Source organism: Triticum urartu, chromosome 3A (assembly GCF_056163025.1).
Source record: "Triticum urartu cultivar PI428250 chromosome 3A, HENAU_Tu73, whole genome shotgun sequence".
NCBI lineage: Eukaryota > Viridiplantae > Streptophyta > Magnoliopsida > Poales > Poaceae > Triticum > Triticum urartu.
Genome location: NC_141875.1, coordinates 254,601,273 through 254,622,116, shown reverse-complemented (window position 1 = coordinate 254,622,116; position 20,844 = coordinate 254,601,273).

Sequence of the window (20,844 nt, the reverse complement as noted above, 5' to 3'; positions counted from 1 at the left end):
TCCATAGCTTCACTGTGAAGTTGACATCCAGGTTCATAGAGATCTCCAGGAGTGGGCAGACCAGTGAGCTCAATGATATCAAAGGCTTTGGCTTCGTGATGAACATTTCCTGTCATCCACTCCAGGACCCAAGTCTTCGGATCTCTGTTGTAATCACGTATGTGAAGTGTGGCATAAAATTGGAGTAGCAACTCTTCATTCCAGTGCTATTGGTCGATGATGAAGGGCAACAATCCAACCTCTTTGAAGCAATCCAAAGCTTCTTCCAGACAGGGCAGATGAGCTATTGCTTCGGTGTCAAGACACATATGTGGGAAGATGCGACCTTGATTGTACAGAATGCAGGAGTAATAGCTTTATTGCGGATAGCTCCAGAACCGATCAGAAGATATTCGTTCCCTTGAGTAGGGGTTCTTGGAGCTATTGAAGAAGGTGTTGTCTACTTTGAAGCCGTTGACATTGAAGGATCTAGGTGCCGTTGCAGGACCTGGAAACCTGGGCAACCTTGGCATTGGCTTCTGTACCTGAGGCCTATGCTCAATATGATAGTCAAACTGAGGACCAGCAACAGGTGCAGGAACAGAAGCAGTAGTATCATTGGCTTTGCTGACTTCTGGTTCTTGGGTTGGTGCAGGCTCCACATTTTGTTCAGCCATGACAACATCAGTGGCTTCATTGGTGTTGGTGGTGGCAGCCTCAAGATTTTCTACCTCCACTTGATGAGCTGGAGGGTCGGGCACAAACACGTTCTCCTCGAGAACAGCTTCTTCAGTAGTTGGGGGAGTAGGAACACGTTCTTCTTCTTGGGTGTCATCGGCTGATGTAGCCGGAATGTCTTCAGCAGTTTTAGCTTCAGACTCGAAGACTTGAGACCTTGGTCCTTTGCGAAGCCTGCGTAACGCAGGCAGCGCCTTTGGAGATGGAGTTGGCTGGGCCTCAAAGTCATCTTCTTCTTCTTGCCGGGGTGGTGTGACTTGTTGTTGTTGTGGGTGATCAGCTCATGTTGCATCCTGAGCAATTGGTGTCAGAGGACGACCAATGCTGATGAGTTCACTGTGCGTAAGCACATGCGATGATACCTATTGGTGCTCAATCTGAGGAAGAACTACATCATCTTCCACATGGTCATGATGACCAATGTCTTCAGCAGCGGTGGGATCAGCTGCCGGTATGTCTTCAGCTTCATGAGCCTCTATGAAAGCAGGCTCATGGACAGTCAGTTGGCGCTCTTGATGTTCAGCGGCAGGACGAACCATGGAGATAGGTTCAACAATTAAGGGCTCTGTGGGAGCAACCCGTTCCTTCTTGGTCTTGTGCTTCTTTTTGGAGGGAACAGCAGCAGAGGCTTCAGGATGTTTCCTCTTTCTGGCATTAGCCTCAGCTGTCCTCGTCTTCTTCAGGTCTGAAGCGGTAGACTTGGCCTTTGGCTTCGAGCCAGTCATGCTGGTTGGGAAGACAATGGGATGTGCTTCCTGCCTTGGTGCATCGGGTTCAGCCATAGCGGTCTTCTTCTTCTTCTTCTGCTTTGCAGCCATCCTGGGGTCAATGCCAGGACGCCCAAGAGCCTTGCGCTTCTCAGCCTCATTGTAGGCTTGCACACACTTGTCAGCCAGGCTCTTCATGCGCTCACGAGAACCTTGAGCTTCTTCACACTTCTTGAGAAAGGCTTCTTTGAGCTCGTGCAGCATGATCTTGAAGTTCTTGACCTCTTGCACACTGAGCTTGGCCATATGCTTCTTGAACTGAGCTTTCTCAAAGTCAATCTTCTGCTTCAGTTCAACGATGCGCTGGGCCATAGCTAACTCTGAAGCAATGGCACCATGGAAAGCGACACTGAGGCCAATGGGAAGTTGCAGATCTTCAAAGCGAAGGTTGGGCGTGTCAAACCACTCATCGATGAAGTCGTGGATGATTGCCACGTCAAAGAGAGGCAAATTGTTGAAGATTTCTGCTTCTTCTTTGCTCTTGATCAGTTGCTCAAGAGCGTCATCTGCAAGATCTTCATCACCGGATAGATCAATGGTATCGTTGCGCAGAATAGCAGCAACAGTCAGTTCTTGGCTGGTATGTGGCAGAGGCATCTTGACTCTCGGGGGCTTGGAGATGTGTGACAGATCTTCAGACTGCACACTGTCTTTAGGAGGTGCAGTAGCCAGTGGCTTCGCCTGTGAGATTTTTGGTGCTGAGGCAGGCTTTGAAGCTTTAGGCAGCTTTGACTTCTGCGGCTTTGGAGTAGGAGCTGGGGCTTCATCAATGTCAGCATCATCATCAGAATGATCCACTTTGGCACCTTGAACAGAGATGTGAGTGATGAGGCCATCCAGGTTGTAGAACGGACCGACGACATTGGCTTCGGTATCGCGGGTGCCATCTACACGGGGAGCAGAGGGACCAGGGTTGAAGTCTAGTACCAATGACTTCTTGTTCTGTTTCGCCGAATTCTGGGCAAACTAGAAGTTGCGCTTGAACAGATTGTCGTCACGACACCAGAGCAGTGACGATGGGTCAGCATCCGCAGGCTGTGGTCCACGGACCATGCAGGGATAGAAGCCTTGTTCAATGGCTTCATCTCTAGACCTGGGTTGAAGATTTTTGTATAGGATGTCTCCCCATGGTCGCTTGATGGCATTCTTTTCAGCATATTCCTTTGTCACAAATCTGTACTCGAACCACTGTTCTGCCCAATATCGTTGAATCCATTGGATTCGTGTCTTGCGCTGATTGTAATCCTCTTCTGGATCTGTCTTGTACAGTTCTGAGAGGTCATCGGGCAGATCTCTTGATGTCTCACCTCGACGCTTTCTGCCACCCTTCCTTGCTGATTTCTCTGCAGCCATGAACTTTAAACTGAATGGCTTCAATACGTTCAAAGGCTTCAAGGGCTTTCGCTTGCTGGACAAACAGGAACTGGCTTCGGGAGAATTTATGTGATGTTGTAAGAATTCTGCAAATGAATACAGACTATGAGAACCAAGGGATTCTCCCACGGACATGTACCTGTGACAGCATTAAGGTGCGAGGGAAGGGGAAGAGGTCATATGCATTCTGAGAAGATTTTGAAGATAAATTAGTTTAGAAGACATTGACCTCATCGTGCGAAGACATTCACTCATAGATAAGGAGTTGGTTCCAGATTTGTACGAATCCACAGATCAGTACAAGTGAGGAATCTAACTACTTTGTGAAGCATAAGTGAACATACTAGGCATAATATGAGATGCAGTATGAAGTGAATCCAACTTGTGTGAACAGAAACTGCTTGTGGTAGAAAGTGACGAATCTATAGGATCAAAGAGGCCGTAAAAAGGGAGTTTTATTTACCACACAAGAAACTGCTAGACGGAGTGGAAGAGGAGGCCGAGCAGTTCGATCGTCCGTGCCCTAACTTGGCGACGGAGGACACCTACGGCGACGGCAGAGAAGACGATGTCCGCGGCCGGCGTGAAGACGGCGTCGGAGAGGTCGCGGCAGCTAAGCGCTTCGTCGCCGGTGTCGTCGAGGGCTAGCGGTGGCGCTAGGGTTCGTGCGAGAGTGGAAGAAGGATAATGACTGTGGTGAGGCATGTATTTATAGGGACAGGGACAGCACATTGTTATTACACAGGTGCCCTAGCAATTCACATTTGAAGAACACGTGGCCATCATGCAACCTATCGGAGGTTGTTCCACGTTCCCACGCACGCCTGGATTGTCGGGTGGTCGTTCCCACTTCCCTGGGTTTCAGGTGAAGGAATTGGCATTGAAAACAGACTTAATGTTTGTCTCTGTATCTTCTGCTGACAAGGACGCAGAGAAGACATTCGACAGTTTTAATAGAATGCACTTGATTTGGAGAGATAGAGTTTGAGATAGAAAGCATAGAGAGGTTAGGGTCCGATCATATTCACTTAGTTCAAAAGATTCAACAAGAAGACATAGCTATAAGTGAATGCTGTAGAGGACAAAACACTATGTATATATATATATATGTGAAAAAGACAATCAAATCAACATAGTGAAGATAATCATGAGGACAAGTTGAGAATGAAGACAAACAAAATGTGAAGACATAGCAAATGTAACGCCATGGGTAAAACACTTCAAACAGAAGAATTTGGTGGTTGCGTTACCCACCGTATAGGAAGTATTAGACCCAGACACGGCGCACAATTTTCATGGCGCTCCGAAGTCAAATTCCACATTAATGTATTCACACTTAGAATGTATGTCTTCATTGATTGAAGATATACTTTACTTCGTGTGTTGCACATCTAAGTCATCAATATGCATAAGTGTTAGGATGTGTGCCTGATCACAGGACATTTGAGGATTCCAAGATATTTAGCTCACACCGTAACTTGCAAAATCTCTTCTCATCCAAGGGCTTGGTGAAGATATCTGCCAATTGCTCTTCAGTGTTGACGTGTATGATATCAATATCTTCCTTCACAACATGATCTCTGAGAAAGTGATGACGAATTTCGATGTGCTTTGTCTTCGAGTGCTGAACTGGGTTGTTGGCAATCTTGATGGCGCTTTCGTTGTCGCAGTAGAGTGGCACTTGCTTTAGATGAATGCCATAGTCTTTGAGTGTTTGCTTCATCCACAGAAGCTGAGCGCAGCAAGATCCAGCAACAATGTATTCAGATTCAGCAGTAGAGAGAGATACATAGTTCTGCTTCTTTGAAGACCAACAGACAAGTGATCGTCCCAGAAAATGACATGTTCCTAATGTGGACTTGCGATCCACCTTGTCACCAGCATAATCAGCATCCAAGAAACCAACCAGATCAAACTCTGAGCCCTTTGGATACCATAATCCTAGAGTTGGGGTGTAAGCCAAATATCGAAGAATTTGCTTCACAGCTAAGTGATGCGATTCCTTTGGTGCCGCTTGGAATCGAGCACACATGCAAACACTAAGCATAATATCTGGCCGAGATGCACATAGATAAAGTAAGAAACCAATCATGGAGTGGTATACCTTTTGATCGAACTCTTTGCCATTGTCGTCGGGACCCAGATGATGTTTGGCTGGCATTGGCGTTGTGAAACCTTTGCAGTCTTGCATACCGAACTTCTTCAGGAAATCTTTGAGATACTTCTCTTGAGATATAAAGATGTCGTTGCGTTGCTGACGTATTTGAAGACCAAGGAAGAACTTCAGCTCACCCATCATGGACATCTGATATTGCTCTTGCATCATATATCCAAACTCTTCACTGTATTTCTGATTGGTGCAGCCGAAGATAATGTCATCCACATATATTTGGCACACAAACAGTTCACCATCATATGTCTTCGTGAAGAGAGTGGGGTCGAGGGAACCAGATTTGAAGCCTTTGCTCTTCAGGAAGTCTTTGAGTGTGTCATACCAAGCCCGAGGGGCTTGTTTGAGGCCATACAGTGCCTTGTTGAGCTTGTATACCATGTCAGGATGTTTTGGATCTTCAAAGCCAGGTGGTTGTGCGACATACACTTCTTCTTCAATCTTGCCATTGAGAAAAGTGCTCTTCACATCCATTTGATACAGAAGTATGTTATGATGATTTGCATAGGCCAGCAGTATGCGTATGGCTACAAGTCTAGCCACAGGAGCAAATGTTTCATCGAAGTCAATCCCTTCAACTTGAGTGTATCCTTGAGCAACGAGACGATCTTTGTTTCTGACAACTTGACCATGCTCATCTTGCTTGTTGCGACATATCCATTTGGTTCCTATTATATTGTGCTTCCGAGGATCAGGACGCTTAACCAGTTCCCATACATTATTCAGCTCAAAATGTTGAAGCTCTTCTTGCATAGCTTGAATCCATTCAGGTTCCATGCAGGCTTCTTCAACTTTCTTGGGTTCTGTTATTGAGACGGATGCGAAGTGCCCACAGAAATTTGCTAGCTGAGTTGCCCTTGAACGAGTGAGTGGACCTGGTGCATTGATGCTATCAATTATTCTCTCAATCTGCACTTCATTTGCAACACGAGGATGTATAGGACGAAGATTTTGCTCTTGCTGATCATTGTCATTGTTAGAGGGATTGTCTTCAGGCTGAGCATTATCTTCAGGTTGTTCAGGTGCGGAGATGATGAGTTCTTCTTCGGGTTGAGCTTCAGAAGGTATGATTTCTCCAGTTCCCATAAGTTTAATTGATTCACTGGATGGAACTTCATCTAGCACATTTGGCAGCAGCTCTCTTTGTGAGCCATTAGTTTCATCGAACCGCACATCCACTGTTTCAACCACTTTGTAATGAAAGAGATTGAAGACTCTATAGGAGTGCGAATCCTTTCCATATCCAAGCATAAAACCCTCATGTGCTTTTGGTGCAAATTTTGAAGTGTGATGTGGATCCTTGATCCAGCACTTAGCGCCAAATACTCTGAAGTAGCTGACATTTGGCTTCTTGCCAGTAAGGAGCTCATAGGATGTCTTGTTCAGAAGCTTGTGAAGATAAACACGGTTGATGATATGGCATGCAGTGTCAATGGCTTCAGGCCAGAATTTTCTTGGAGTCTTATATTCATCAAGCATCATTCGAGCCATCTCAATAAGTGTTCTGTTCTTGCGTTCGACGACGCCATTCTGCTGTGGCGTGTATGGAGCTGAGAATTCATGTGTGATGCCCAAAGTATCAAGATATGTATCAAGGCTAGTGTTCTTGAATTCAGTGCCATTGTCACTTCTGATGTGCTTTATCTTGGCGCCATAGTTGTTCATTGCTCGATTGGCGAAGCGTCTGAAGACATCCTGCACTTCAGTCTTGTAAAGGATTATATACACCCAAGTATATCTTGAATAATCATCAACAATGACAAAGCCATAGAGACAAGCAGTAGTAGTAAGAATTGAGTAATGAGTGGGGCCAAAAAGATCCATGTGTAGCAGTTCGAAGGGTTGAGTCGTTGTCATGCTTGTCTTCGAGGGATGCTTGGCCCTCGTCATCTTTCCTGCTTCACAGGCACCGCATAAGTGATCCTTCTTGAACTTGATGCCCTCGATGCCTATGACATGCTTCTTCCTTGCAAGGGTGTGGAGGTTCCTCATGCCAGCATGCCCTAGCCTTCGATGCCAGAGCCAGCATTCAGAAGCTTTTGCTAGAAGACATACTGCAAGTTGTGGTCCTGCTGAGAAATCTACCACATACAAATCATCTTTTCGATACCCTTCAAACACTAGAGACTTGTCAGATTCCATTAGTACAAGGCAACGATATTTTCCGAACATCACAATCATGTTTAAATCGCAAAGCATTGAAACAGACATTAAGTTGAAACCAAGGGATTCAACAAGCATGACTTTATCCATGTGTTGATCCTTTGAGATTGCAACTCTACCTAGACCCAATACCTTGCTTTTACGAGTGTCAGCAAATGTGATGTGACTTTTGTCTGATGGACGTAAAGTTGAGTCCATGAGAAGGCTTCGCTTGCCAGTCATGTGATTTGTACACCCACTATCAATAATCCATTCTGAAGCAGCTGGTGTCGTACCCTATAGTGCAGTTAGGGGGATAGGCTTCACAAAGAGAATTGTGAAGCAAAAACATTTGACGAACCAATGGATTATTAAAGCTTAGGTTGAGATTAGGACTGATAGGGCAAGTTGCAAGCGATTTAGAAACAAAGTACATAGTAAGACCATTTGGGCATTTGATCTTGCGCCCTACAAGATGTTTAAGGTCCCCAGCAATAGTGTCAGACGATTTTGGTTTTCGCCTGGAGACCTTTCCCTGCAAAAGAGAGTTAAGCTTTCTTAGCCACCCACATCTTCAGGGGTGGCTTCGAAGCAATGAGTCTAAGTGCAGCATCTGAGAACTTTGGCTTTGGAGCCCTAGTAAAATGTCTTGCAAGTGGACAGTAGTACTCATAAGAATAAGCAGAATAGTTCTTGGTCTTATGAACATGGCGGTTTAAAGGACCGCCCTCATATTCATAGGCCTGAGTATGGCTTCCCTGCAAAACATTTGCGTTAGTTTGACTCCGGTGAGTCCTCTGTTTGTATGAAGCCTTTGGACCGTATGAAGCCTGTGGTCTGGGGTTTGTCTTCTTCACCTGTGGTGTCATGATGACATTCACAGGAAGATTCTCCAAACACCTTTTCGGCACCCAGATCTTCTTCATAGGCGGTCCATTCCTGCAGTTAGTACCAATGTACCTGGCAAACACTTCACCATTCTGATTCTTAAACAGTTTATAGTTTGCATCAAAGGATTCATCAATAATAATGGGGTTAGCACAAGTGAAGCCAGATAGAGTGGATGGATCTGCTGAAGGTTCCTTTGCAGCAACCCATGTGGTTTTGGGGTACTACTCAGGTTTCCAGTAAGAGACATCAGCATTCATTTTCCTTACGAACCCAACACCCTCTTTCCTAGGGTTTCGGTTCAGGATCTGCCTTTTGAGGACATCACAAAGTGTCTGATGCCCTTTGAGACTTTTGTAAATCCCTGTTTCAAGCAGTGTCTTCAACCTAGCATTCTCATCAGCAATAGCAGTGGTGTCCTCAGCAGAGGAGTTAGTTTCCACATCAACAGTTGAAGATATTGCAACAGTAGCAGCAGTAGAGCATTCAGCAACAGAAGTAGCGTTATCACGCTCAATGCATTTAAGACATGGTGGTTCAAATCCTTCCTGAGCTGAACTGATCTGTTCGGCGTGAAGTGACTCGTTTTCCTTTTGAAGATCTTCATGAGCCGCTCTCAATTTCTCAAGATCTTGCTTCCTTTGAAGATAATCATAGGAAAGCCTTTCATGAGCTGTTGAGAGCGTTTCATGACGACTTTCAAGTTCCTCATACTTAACGTGAAGATTTTTATGTCTTCAATTAAGGACTGAGATCGAGTCATTTCAGCGTCTAACAGATCATCGCTTTTGTCTAATAGTTTTTGAATGTATTCCATGGTTTGCTGTTGTTCAGTTGCAATTTTAGCAAGTGTTTTGTAGCTGGGTCTGGAACGACAATTAGAGTCATCGTCACTGGATGTTTGATAGTGAGTAGTGCGTGTGTTTACCTTGGCACCACGTGCCATGAAGCAGTAGGAAGGAGCAGAGTAGTCCTTGTCATTTGCATCGGTGTCGGGGATGAAGTCATTGTCTTTAGTGTTGAAGATGGACTTGGCAACGTATGTTGTAGCTAGACATGCAACGCCAGAATCGGACTCCTCCTCAGACTCCACCTCTGCCTCCTTAGAAGCGGACTCATCCTCAGAGTCCATTTCCTTGCCAACAAACGCATGTGCCTTGCCAGATGAGCTCTTCTTGTGTGATGAAGACTTGGAGGAAGACTTGGAAGAAGATTTTGAGTATTTCTTCTTCTTCTTGTCGTCAAAGTCATATTCCTTGCTCTTCTTCTTCTTTTTGTTCTCATTGTCCCACTGTGGACACTCAGAGATGTAGTGACCAGGTTTCTTCCACTTATGACATGTTCTCTTCTTGTAGTCATGAGCAGAAGCTTCATCATTCCTTGAGCTTGATCGTGAAGACTTTTTGAAGCCTTTCTTCTTGGTGAATTTTTGGAACTTCTTCACAAGCATAGCAAGCTCCCTTCCAAAATCTTCAGGATCATCAGAACTGCTGTCAGACTCTTCTTCAGATGAGGAGACATCCTTTGCCTTCAAGGCACGAGTTCGCCCATAGTTGGGACCGTAGATGTCTCTTTTCTTAGAAAGCTGAAACTCGTGTGTGTTGAGTCTTTCAAGTATGTCAGACGGATCGAGTGTCTTGAAATTAGGACGTTCTTGAATCATCAGGGCTAGGGTGTCAAACAAACTTTCAAGTGATCTCAGGAGTGTCTTGACGACTTCATGCTTGGTGATCTCAGTAGCGCCGAGGGCTTGAAGCTCATTTGTGATGTCAGTGAGTCGATCAAACGTTAGCTGGACATTCTCATTGTCATTTCTCTTGAAGCGGTTGAAGAGGTTGCGAAGGACACTGATTCTCTGATCTCTCTGGGTTGAGACGCCTTCATTGACCTTGGAGAGCCAGTCCCAGACTAGCTTAGATGTTTCCAAAGCACTCACGCGGCCATATTGTCCTTTGGTCTGATGACCACAGATGATATTCTTGGCAGTAGAGTCCAGTTGAACGAACTTCTTGGCATCAGCAGCAGTGACACCTTCTCCAGCCTTGGGAACGCCGTTCTTGACGACATACCATAGGTCGACATCAATGGCTTCAAGATGCATGCGCATCTTATTCTTCCAGTAGGGATATTTAGTTCCATCGAAGACGGGGCACACAATGGAGACTTTGATTATCCCTGCAGTCGACATAGCTAAAACTCCAGGTGGTTAAACCGAATCACACAGAACAAGGGAGTACCTTGCTTTGATACCAATTGAAAGTGCTAGTGATCGACTAGAGGGGGGTGAATAGGCGATTTTTATGAAAGTCTTCAAAACATGGAAGTTTCGAAAACAAACGATAGAAATAAACCTATTACCATGCAGCGGAAGGTAGACTACACTAGGCAAACCATAGTCAAGTATTCAATGAAGTGAAAGTACAATGACTAATAGCAGCTAGGCAGTGAGGATGAGGTAGGAAGATATTGTAAAGCCAATCTGAACAAGTAATCATTCAGTGAAGCCAAATGGTGATGCAATCGTACAATGACTTCACAAGGACCAACAGTAAGTAAAGGGAAGGGAAGGATGAAACCAGTGACTCGTTGAAGACAATGATTTGTTGGACCAGTTCCAGTTGGTGTGACAACTGTACGTCTGGTTAGGGAGGCTGAGATTCAACTCAGAAGACCTCGTCTTCACCTTATTCCCCTTGAGCTAAGGACACCCAGTCCTCGCCCAATCACTCTGGTAAGTCTTCAAGGTAGACTTCCGAACCTTCACTGACTTTGTTCACCGGTGATCCACAATGACTCTTGGATGCTCAGAACGCGACGCCTAACCGGCTGGAGGATTCACAGTCCTCAAGTGTAATAAGTCTTCAGATCACCCAGACAAGAAGACTTAAGTGATGCCTAACACTCTTTGGCTCTGGGTGGTTAGGGCTTTATCCTCTCAAGGAATTCTCTCTCAAAGGCTTCGAGGTGGGTTGCTCTCAAACGACAAAAGCCGTACATTAACTCTGAGCAGCCAACCGTTTATGGTTGTAGGGGGTGGGCTATTTATAGCCACTAGGCAACCCGACCTGATTTGTCCTAAATGACCCTGGGTCACTAAGGAACTGACATGCGTTCCAACGGTCAGATTTCAAACACACACGACAACTTTACTTGGGCTACAAGCAAAGCTGACTTGTCCAACTCTGAACAAGATTCGCTCTCATAGTCTTCACTCGAAGACATAGGATTTTGGTTAAGCATCACTTCAGTCATTTTGACTGGTTCTCTTGGACCCCACTTAACAGTACGGTGGTTCCTATGACTCAACAAAGAAGAAAAAGAACTATGAAAGATCTAAGTCTTCGCTCTCCATAGTGTTCATGCGATGTATTCTCTTGTCATAGTCTTCAATGTGAATGTCTTCACATACCACCTTTGACTTCAGTGTCTTCATACATTTTTAGGGGTCATCTCTGGTAGGAAAACCGAATCAATGAGGGACTTCTACCTGTGTTATCCTGCAATTCTCACAAACACATTAGTCCCTCAACTAGGTTTGTCGTCAATACTCCAAAACCAACTAGGGGTGGCACTAGATGCACTTACACAAACTGATAATTCCAAGAGACTTGCAAAGATAAACCAATCATACATAAAATAATTTAGTGAATATTCAAATATTGTTCATAGATAATCTGGATCATAAACCCACAATTCATCGGATGTCGACAAATACACCGCAAAAGAAGATTACATCGAATGGATCTCCAAGAGAATCGAGGAGAACTTTGTATTGAGATCCAAAGAGAGAGAAGAAGCCATCTAGCTACTAGCTATGGACCCGAAGGTCTGAAGTAAACTACTCACACATCACCGGAGTGGCCATGGAGTTGATGTAGAGGCCCTCCGTGATTAATGCCCCCTCCGGCGGAGCTCCAGAAAAGGCCCCAAGATGGGAACTCTAGGGTACAAAAGGTTGCGGCGGTGGAATTAGGTTTTCGTGGTGCTCCTGGATGTTTGGGGGGTACGTGGATATATATAGGAGGAAGAAGTACGTCGGTGGAGAACAAGAGGCCCACGTGGGTGGAGGGCGCGCCCAGGGGGTGGGCACCCCCTTGTCTCGTGGCCGCCTCGTTTGTTTCTTGACGCCCACCCCAAGTCTCCTGGATCACGTTCGTTGAGAAAATCACGTTCCTGAAGGTTTCATTCCGTTTGGACTCCGTTTGATATTCCTTTTCAACCAAACACCGAAATAGGCAAAAAACAAGAATTTGGGCTGGCCCTCTGGTTAATAGGTTAGTCCCAAAAATATGATGAAAGTGTAAAAATAAGCCCAATAACATCCAAAATAGATAATATAATAGCATGGAGTAATCAAAAATGAGAAGACTGGGCGTCTGTGCTCGGGTCCGTCCCTGCAGCGTCGATAAACCCAACAACTGAGCTCTGTCTGACGGGCCGGCCCCGTTCATGTCACCTCCTAGGGTCGTTGGTGTATCGCCTTCTCATGTGATAACCTCAGGAGATTCATTCGGCGCATGTTGTCTAACCATCTCGCAGGGCCATCACAAGTGTCAAGAACCAAATTCGCGCACAACCCGCCTTGAGGTAGGGCCTCGTGAGTCCCGCACTAGCTCACGAGTGCCCAAACACACCTCCTCTAGCCCTGTCGTGAAAGCCACGTGTCAGGGCGGGGCTGTACACGCCCCGGGGGCTCCACTTAGAGGGGCCCCCACCCACGCACCAGTGGAAGCACCATGCTCCGCACTGCCAGTCGACACTGTCGAGGAGCGGCTATGCTCGTGCAAGTGCGGAAGCGCCATGCTCCGCGCTGGTGATAAACAACTGGGGGCGTCCCCATGGCCGCATCAACCTCAGGGAGCTGCCAGGCTCAGTGTCTAGCCCCATCGCAACACTTTTCCCTCGGAAGAGTCGCGCGAGGGGGCTGGGCACGGGGGCTACGCTCAGGTCGCGCCTAGCATACGCCACCCTGCCAGGCCCCCCGAACTTGGTTGTCGCGCCCCCCTCCCGAGCGGGATCTCGATGAGGAAAGGTATGGAGGTCTGTTCGTAGCCCATCACTCCTTTGTCTCGTCCTAGCGATCCAGACGACCCAACAGTGGCTGAGGTATGCATAGGGCCGGGCCCTGCCGACGTGGGACGTTAAGGCCTACTCTCACATTTCCTTCCCGAGGGCTGTTTGTACGTCAAAGGGGACTCATCAGCATCGCGACTCAGGAGCCTAACTAGTCACGTAGCCCCTCACCCCTTGGTCTCCTCCTGGTGATCCGAATGACCCAACGGCGTTTGAGGAACGCGCGGGGCCGGTCCCTGCCGACGCAGAACATTAAAGCAAACGGGAAGGAAATCACAAAATCCTAGAAAATTATTACAAGAAACATTGTCTCTTAAAAGGTGTAGAACACATAAGTTTTAACGCCTCCACGAGGCACAATACATGTTACAGGAGATAAGGTGACGCAAAACACCACCAACAAGCTTCTTCTTCAGCCTTGAGCGTCGCCGTCGCCCGTGAGGGGTGCCCCGTTGTCGAAAACGTCACCGTCGCCTTTGCCTTTACTCGTGGCCACAGGTTCGGCGGCATCATCGGCCGCAGGCTCGGGGTTGATGGCAAGGAACTTCCGCAGCAGGGCCTCCACCTGGCCCTTCACGGCTTCGGCGGCGGCAGCGCAGCGCTCCAGGTCCATAGGCTCAAGCAAGGCTTTGAAGTCGAAGTTGGGGTCACGAAGATGGAGGTGGCTGAACACGCGGGTCACGGCCGAGGCGGAGAGCACGCGGGCCTCTCCTTCCACCATGGGGCCAAACCCAAGAACGACGCCCTCGAGCACCATGACAAGCTGCGGGAGCAGCTCAGCAGGGCCCTTCTCAGCAGTCACCAATGGCTTCTTCAACCCCCTCCCGTAGAGATCCCGCAACGCCTTGCGGGACCTCTCCTCGAGGGAATCAAAAGCAACATGGTCTTTGGCAAGAACTTTTGGCTTGGCCTCCAGCCAGGCCTTCTCCGCCTCCACCTCCTCCTTCAGCTTCACCAGGCGGTCGCGCTCCACGGCCTGCTCCCACGCTGATTGCTCCAGCTCAGTTTCATGACCGGCAACCATGTATTCTCGAGCCTTCAGCTCCTCCTCCTGCACCTCGTGCTAATGGGCCTCGGCAATACGCTCATTGCGCAGGGTCTCCAGCTCGGCCCCCGTCACCCGACAACGCTCCTTGGCAGCCTCAACATCCTTCAACGCCGCATCGCTGGCGGCCGCGGCCAGGCCGGCAACCTGTTTACCTTCCTCGGAGGCCGCTAAGGCTTGGATCCATGCCGCCCTTAACGGACGCGTCGGATCACAGCCACCCCGAGATCAACTCCAGGCGCCCCGACGCCAGGCGACGGTTGGCGCCTCGAAGATCGTCGCAAAGTTGGGTCAGCGCGGAAAGAGCCTCCTTTAGAGCACCAGCGAAACAAGAGAATCATGGCCCACCGGCGTGATGGAGGGGGGAGGAGATAGCATCGGCGCCACGATCTGCAAGTTAGCAACAACAGATGCGGCCGGAGGCTCCGGAGCCTTCGGGACCTCAGCAGGCGAGATGAGGGCGAGCACCTCCAGAGCCGGCCTAACTGCAGAGACCGCCTTCTCCTGAGGCCAGGCCTCCGAGTCTCGCGAGGATGACCCAGCTGTAGAAGCGCGAGAGCCACCACCATCCTTCTGTGCCAGAGGTGGCGTGGCCGCGGCAGGCTACTGGGTCTCGGAGATCGCAGCCGTCTCCTTCTTCTTCTTCACCACCGGCATTGGCCTACCCGTACTAGAGGGAGGCATCAAGATACTACGACAAGAATAGGGAACAAAAGATCAAGGCGGAGCACTTACTGGTCCACGGCGGCGTAATCCCTCACCCTCTTCTAAAGCACCATGCCCACAGGCTTTGCGCGCTGCGGCACCGGCACGCAAGCCCCAGGGGCAGACAAGGGCACGACACCCGGACCTGCAGCGGCGCCGGCCGGTGATGATGCGAAAGCACCGCTTCGGGGGATCAGCGCCGATCTGCTCTTCTTCAGGACCCCTGCCTTCGGCTTCTTCGGAGGGGTGCCCTTAGACCTCGTGGTGACCCCGGTGGAGTGCGGCGACTCCCTCACCGGGTGTTCTCCGGTGTTGTCGTTGTCGGAGAGTGTGCGGAGGAGGTCGATCTGGCGTGGAGGAGAAGTCTCCCCCGCCCCCTCCTGGGTCACCTCCGAGTCAGACCTCTCCTATTGGTCCAACTGGCCAGAGGACAATGTCACTAGGGAGCCTGGGGGCCCGGTGGGCGCCAGGGGTACGAGCCGGCGCTCGTTGAAGACATGCATGGTGGTGGCGATCTCTTCCTCATCCGGGCGGCGGTATAGCGGAAGATTAGTATCTGGCGAGCAACCTTGGTCCTTCTCGACCAGGTGGCACAAGACCTTGTTCAGCTCCTCTTCGGGCAAGTCGTCTGGGCGCAGACAGAGGTCACCTCCTTCGTCTGCGAGCTTCCACAAGGGGTGCTGTCAGATTTCGTGTTCCGGCAAAACCCTTAAGGTTCGAACACTGGGGTGCACATGAAGATCTCTCCCTCACCGATCACGCCCTCAAGCACTTCACGATCTCTAAGGCTAGATCAACGAACTCGCAACACAAGAGACACAAGATTTATACTGGTTTGGGCCACCGTTGCGGTGTAATACCCTATTCAAGTGTGGTGTGGTGGATTGCCTCTTGGGCTGATGACGAATAGTACAAGGGAAGAACAGCCTCCTGAGGTGGGGATTTCTTACGAGTGTGTGGATGGGTTGGATCTAGGTCTCTATCAGTTGCCTCCCTATGTTGGTGGCTAATCCTATTTATAGAGGCCCTGGTCCTCTCCCCAAATATTGAGCGGGAAGGGAGCCAACAACGGCCAACTAGAAAGGGGACATATAGTACAAGTTATCCTGACAAAAGCAATCTTTGCCTGCCAAAGGCTCTGGTGGTGACGCCGTCCTGGGCTCCATGGTGACCTCCATCCTGCCGTCCTACTGGTGTTGATCTTGTTGTACCGATATGGAAACCTTTGCTTGACGCCTCGTTGTCCCGTGTGAGGAAATAAAAAAAGGAGGCCAAAGAATCCAATGAAAAAAAGGGAGGCCAAAGAAGCAAAAAAATGAGAGAGAGAAAGAGAGAAGGGACAATGCTACTATCCTTTTTCCACGCTTGTGCTTCAAAGTAGCACCATGATCTTCATGATAGAGAGTCTCTTATTTTGTCACTTTCTTATACTTGTGGGAATTTTCGTTATAGAACTTGGCTTGCATATTCCAACAATGGGCTTCCTCAAAATGCCCTAGGTCTTTGTGAGCAAGCAAGTTGGCTGCACACCCACTTAGTTTCTTGAGCTTTCATACATTTATAGATCTAGTGCATCCGTTGCATGCCAATCCCTACTCACTCACATTGATATCTATTGATGGGCATCTCCATAGCCCATTAATACGCCTAGTTGATGTGGGACCATCTTCCTCCTTTTTTTCTTCTCCACAACCACCATTCTATTCCACCTATAGTGCTATGTCCATGGCTCACGCTCATGTATTGCATGAAAGTTGAAAAAGTTTGAGAATACTAAAGTATGAAACAATTGATTGGCTTGTTATCGGGGTTGTGCATGATCTGAATATTTTGTGTGGCACAGATGGAGCATAGCCAAACTATATGATTTTGTAGGGATGAACTTTCTTTGGCCATGTTATTTTGAGAAGACATGATTACTTTGTTAGTATGCTTGAAGTATTATTATTTTTATGTCAATATTAAACTTTTGTCTTGAATCTTCCAGATCTGAACATTCATGCCACAATAAATAAAATTACATTAATAATTATGTTAGGTAGCATTCCACATCAAAAAATCTGTTTTTATCATTTACCTACTCGAGGAAGAGTAGGAATTAAGCTTGGGAATCCTTGATACGTCTCCAACGTATCTATAATTTTTTATTGTTCCATGCTATTATATTATCTATTTTTGATTTTTAATGGGCTTTAATATGCTCTTTTATATTATTTTTGGGACTAACCTATTAACTAGAAGCCCAGTACTAGTTTCTATTTTTTTTGCCTATTTTAGAGTTTCACGGGAAAAGGAATACCAAACGGAATGAAACCTTCGTGATGATCTTTCTTGGACCGAAAGCAATCCAAAAGACTTGGAGTTGAAGTCTGGAACTCCGCGAGGAGGCCATGAGGTAGGAGGGCGCGCCTAGGGGGGTAGGCGCCCCCCACCCTTATGGGCCCCTCGTAGCTCCACCGACATACTTCTTTTGCCTATATATACTCTTATACCCTAGATCGATCGCAGAGAGCCACGAAACCACTTTTCCACCGCCGCAACCTTCTGTACCCGTGAGATCCCATCTTGGGGCCTCTTCTGGCGATCTGTGAGGGATCGATCACGGAGGGCTTCTACATCAACATCATAACCTCTCTGATGAAGCGTGAGTAGTTTACCACAGACCTTCGGGTCCGTAGTTATTAGCTAGATGGCTTCTTCTCTCTCTCTCTTTGATTCTCAATACAAAGTTCACCTCGATGTTCTTGGGGATCTATTCGATGTAATACTCTTTTGCGGTGTGTTTGCCGAGATCCGATGAATTGTGGGTTTATGAACAAGATTATCTATGAATATTTTTTGGTTCTTCTCAGAATTCTTGTATGCATGATTTGACATCTTTGCAAGTCTCTTCAAATTATCGGTTCAGTTTGGCCTACTAGACTGATCTTTCTTGCAATGGGAGAAGTGCTTAGCTTTGGTTTCAATCTTGCGGTGTCCTTTCCCGGTGACAGTAGGGGCAGCAAGGCATGTATTGTATTGTTGCCATCGAGGATAAAAAGATGGGGTTTAGATCATATTGCTTGAGTTTATCCCTCTACATCATGTCATCTTGCTTAAAGCGTTACTCTGTTCTTATGAACTTAATACTCTAGATGCATGCTGGATAGCGGTCGATGTGTGGAGTAATAGTAGTATATGCATAATCGTTTTAATCTACTTGACACGGACGTGATGCCTATATTCATGATCATTGCCTTAGATATCTTCATAACTATGCACTTTTCTATCAATTGCTCGGCAGTAATTTGTTCACCGACTGTAATACATGCTATCTTGAGAGAAGCCACTAGTGAAACCTATGGCCCCCGGGTCTCTTTCTTATTATATTGCATCTCTTTTATTTATATTGCATCTCGTTTACAATTTTGCAATCTTTACTTTCCAATCTATACAACAAAAATACCAAAAATATTTACTTTACTATCTTTATTAGATCTCACTTTTGTGAGTGACCGTGAAGGGATTGACAACCCCTTTATCACGTTGGTTGCAAGGTTCTTGATTCTTTGTGCAAGTACTAGGTGACTTGTGTGTTGTCTCCTACTGGATTGATACATTGGTTCTCAAAAACTGAGGGAAATACTTATGCTACTTTCCTGCGCCACCTTTTCCTCTTCAAGGGAAAACCAACGCATGCTCAAGAGGTAGCATGGCCCTGCCGACGCAGAACGCTAAGGCCTACTCTCGCATCTCCTTCCCGAGGGTTGTTTGTACGTCAAGGGGACTCCTGAGCATCGCGACTCAGGAGCCTAACTGGTCACGTAGCCCCTCACCCCTTGGTTTTGTCCTGGTGATCCGGACGACCCAACGGCGGCTGAGGTATGCGCGGGGCCGGGCCTTGCCGACGCAGGACATTAAAGAAAACGGTAAGGAAATCGCAAAATCCTAGCAAATTATTACGAGAAACGTTGTCTCTTAAAAGGTGCAGAACACATAAGTTTTAACGCCTCCACGAGGCACGATACATGTTACAGGAGATAAGATGAAGGGGAACGCCACCAACAAGCTTCTTCTTCAGTCTTGAGCATTGCCGTCGCCCGCGAGGGGTGCCCCGTCGTTGACAACGTCGCCGGCACCTTTGCCTTCAGCCGTGGCCACAGGTTCGGCGACATCATCGGCCGCAGGCACGGGGTCGATGGCGAGGAACTTCCGCAGCAAGGCCTCCACTTGGACCTTCACGGCTTCGGCAATGGCAGCGTAGCGCTCCAAGTCCACAGGCTCAAGCAAGGCTTCAAAGTCGAAGTTGGAGTCGCAAAGATGGAGGTGGATGAAGACGCGGGTCACGGCCGAGGCGGAGAGCGCGCGGGCCTCTCCTTCCACCATGGTGCCGAACCCAAGAACGGCGCCCTCGAGCACCACGACAATCTTTGGGAGCAGCTCGGCGGGGCCCTCCTCAGCAATCACCAATGGCTTCTTCAACTCCCTCCCGTAGAGATTCCACAACGCCTTGCGGGACCTGTCCTCGAGGGAATCAAAAGCAGAACGGTCTTTGGCAAGAACTTTTGCCTTGGCCTCTAGTTGGGCCTTCTCCACCGACACCTCCTCCTTCAGCTTCTCCAGGCGGTCGCACTCCACGGCCTGCTCCCGCGCTGATTGCTCCAGCTCGATGTCATGATCGGCAACCGCGTCTTCTCAAGCCTTCAGCTCCTCCTCCCACGCCTCACGCTGATGAGCTTCGGCGGCACGCTCATTGCGCAGGGTCTCCAGCTCGGCCTCCGCCACCCGGCGGCGCTCCTTGGCAGCCTCAGCATCCTTCAACGCCACATTGCGGGCGGCCGCTGCTAGGCCGGGAACCTATTTACCTTCCCCGAAGGCCGCTAAGGCTTGGCTCCATGCCGCACTAATGGACGCATCGGATCGCAGCCACCACGATATCAACTCTAGGCGTCCCGACGCCATGTGACGGTTGGCGCCTTGAAGATCGTTGCGAAGTTGGCTCAGCGCAGAAAGAGCCTCCTCCAGAGCAGCAGGTGAAACAAGAGAATCACGGACCAGCAGCGTGATGGAGGGGGGAGGAGACAACGCTGGCGCCAGGGTCGGCAAGTTAGCACCAGTAGAGGGGGCCGGAGGCTCCGGAGCCTTCAGGACCTCAGCAGGAGAGCTGAGGGCGAGCGCCTCCGGAGCCAGCCTGGCTGTAGAGACAGGCTTCTCCTAAGGCCAGGCCTCAGAGTATCGCGAGGATGACCCAACCGCAGAAGCGTGAGAGCCACCAGCATCCTTCGGTGCCAGAGATGGCGTGGTCACGGCAGGCTGCTAGGTCTTGGAGATCGCGGCCGTCTCCTTCTTCTTCTGCACCACCGGCATTGGCCTACCCGTACAAGAGGGAGGCTTCAAGATACTACAGCTAGAACAGGGAACAACAAATCAAGGCGGAGCACTTACTGGTCCACGGCGGCGTAATCCCTCGCCCTTTTCTGAAGCACCATGCACGCAGGCTTCGTGGACCGGGGCACCGGCGTGGAAGCCCCAGGGGTAGACAAGGGCACGGCACCTGGACCTGCAGCGCACCGGCCGGCGACGAAGTAGAAGCACCGCCTCGGGGGATTAGCGTCGATCTGCTCTTCTTTGGGACCCCTACCTTCGGCTTCTTCGGAGGGGTGCCCTTAGGCCTCGTGGTGACCCCGGCAGAGTACGACGACTCCCTCACCAGGTGTTTGCCGGTGTCATCGTCATTGGGGAGGGTGCGGAGGAGGTCGATCTGGCACGGAGGAGAAGTCTCCCCCGCCCACTCCGGGGTCATCTCCAAGTCCGACCTCTCCTCCTGGTCGGACTCGACGGAGGACAACGTCACCGGGGAGCCTGGGGGCCTGGTGGGCGCCAAGGGTACAAGCCCACGCTTGTTTAAGACAAGCAAGGCATCGGTGATCTCTTCCCCATCCAAGCGGAGGTATAGCGGAAGATGAGTATCTGGCGGGCAACCT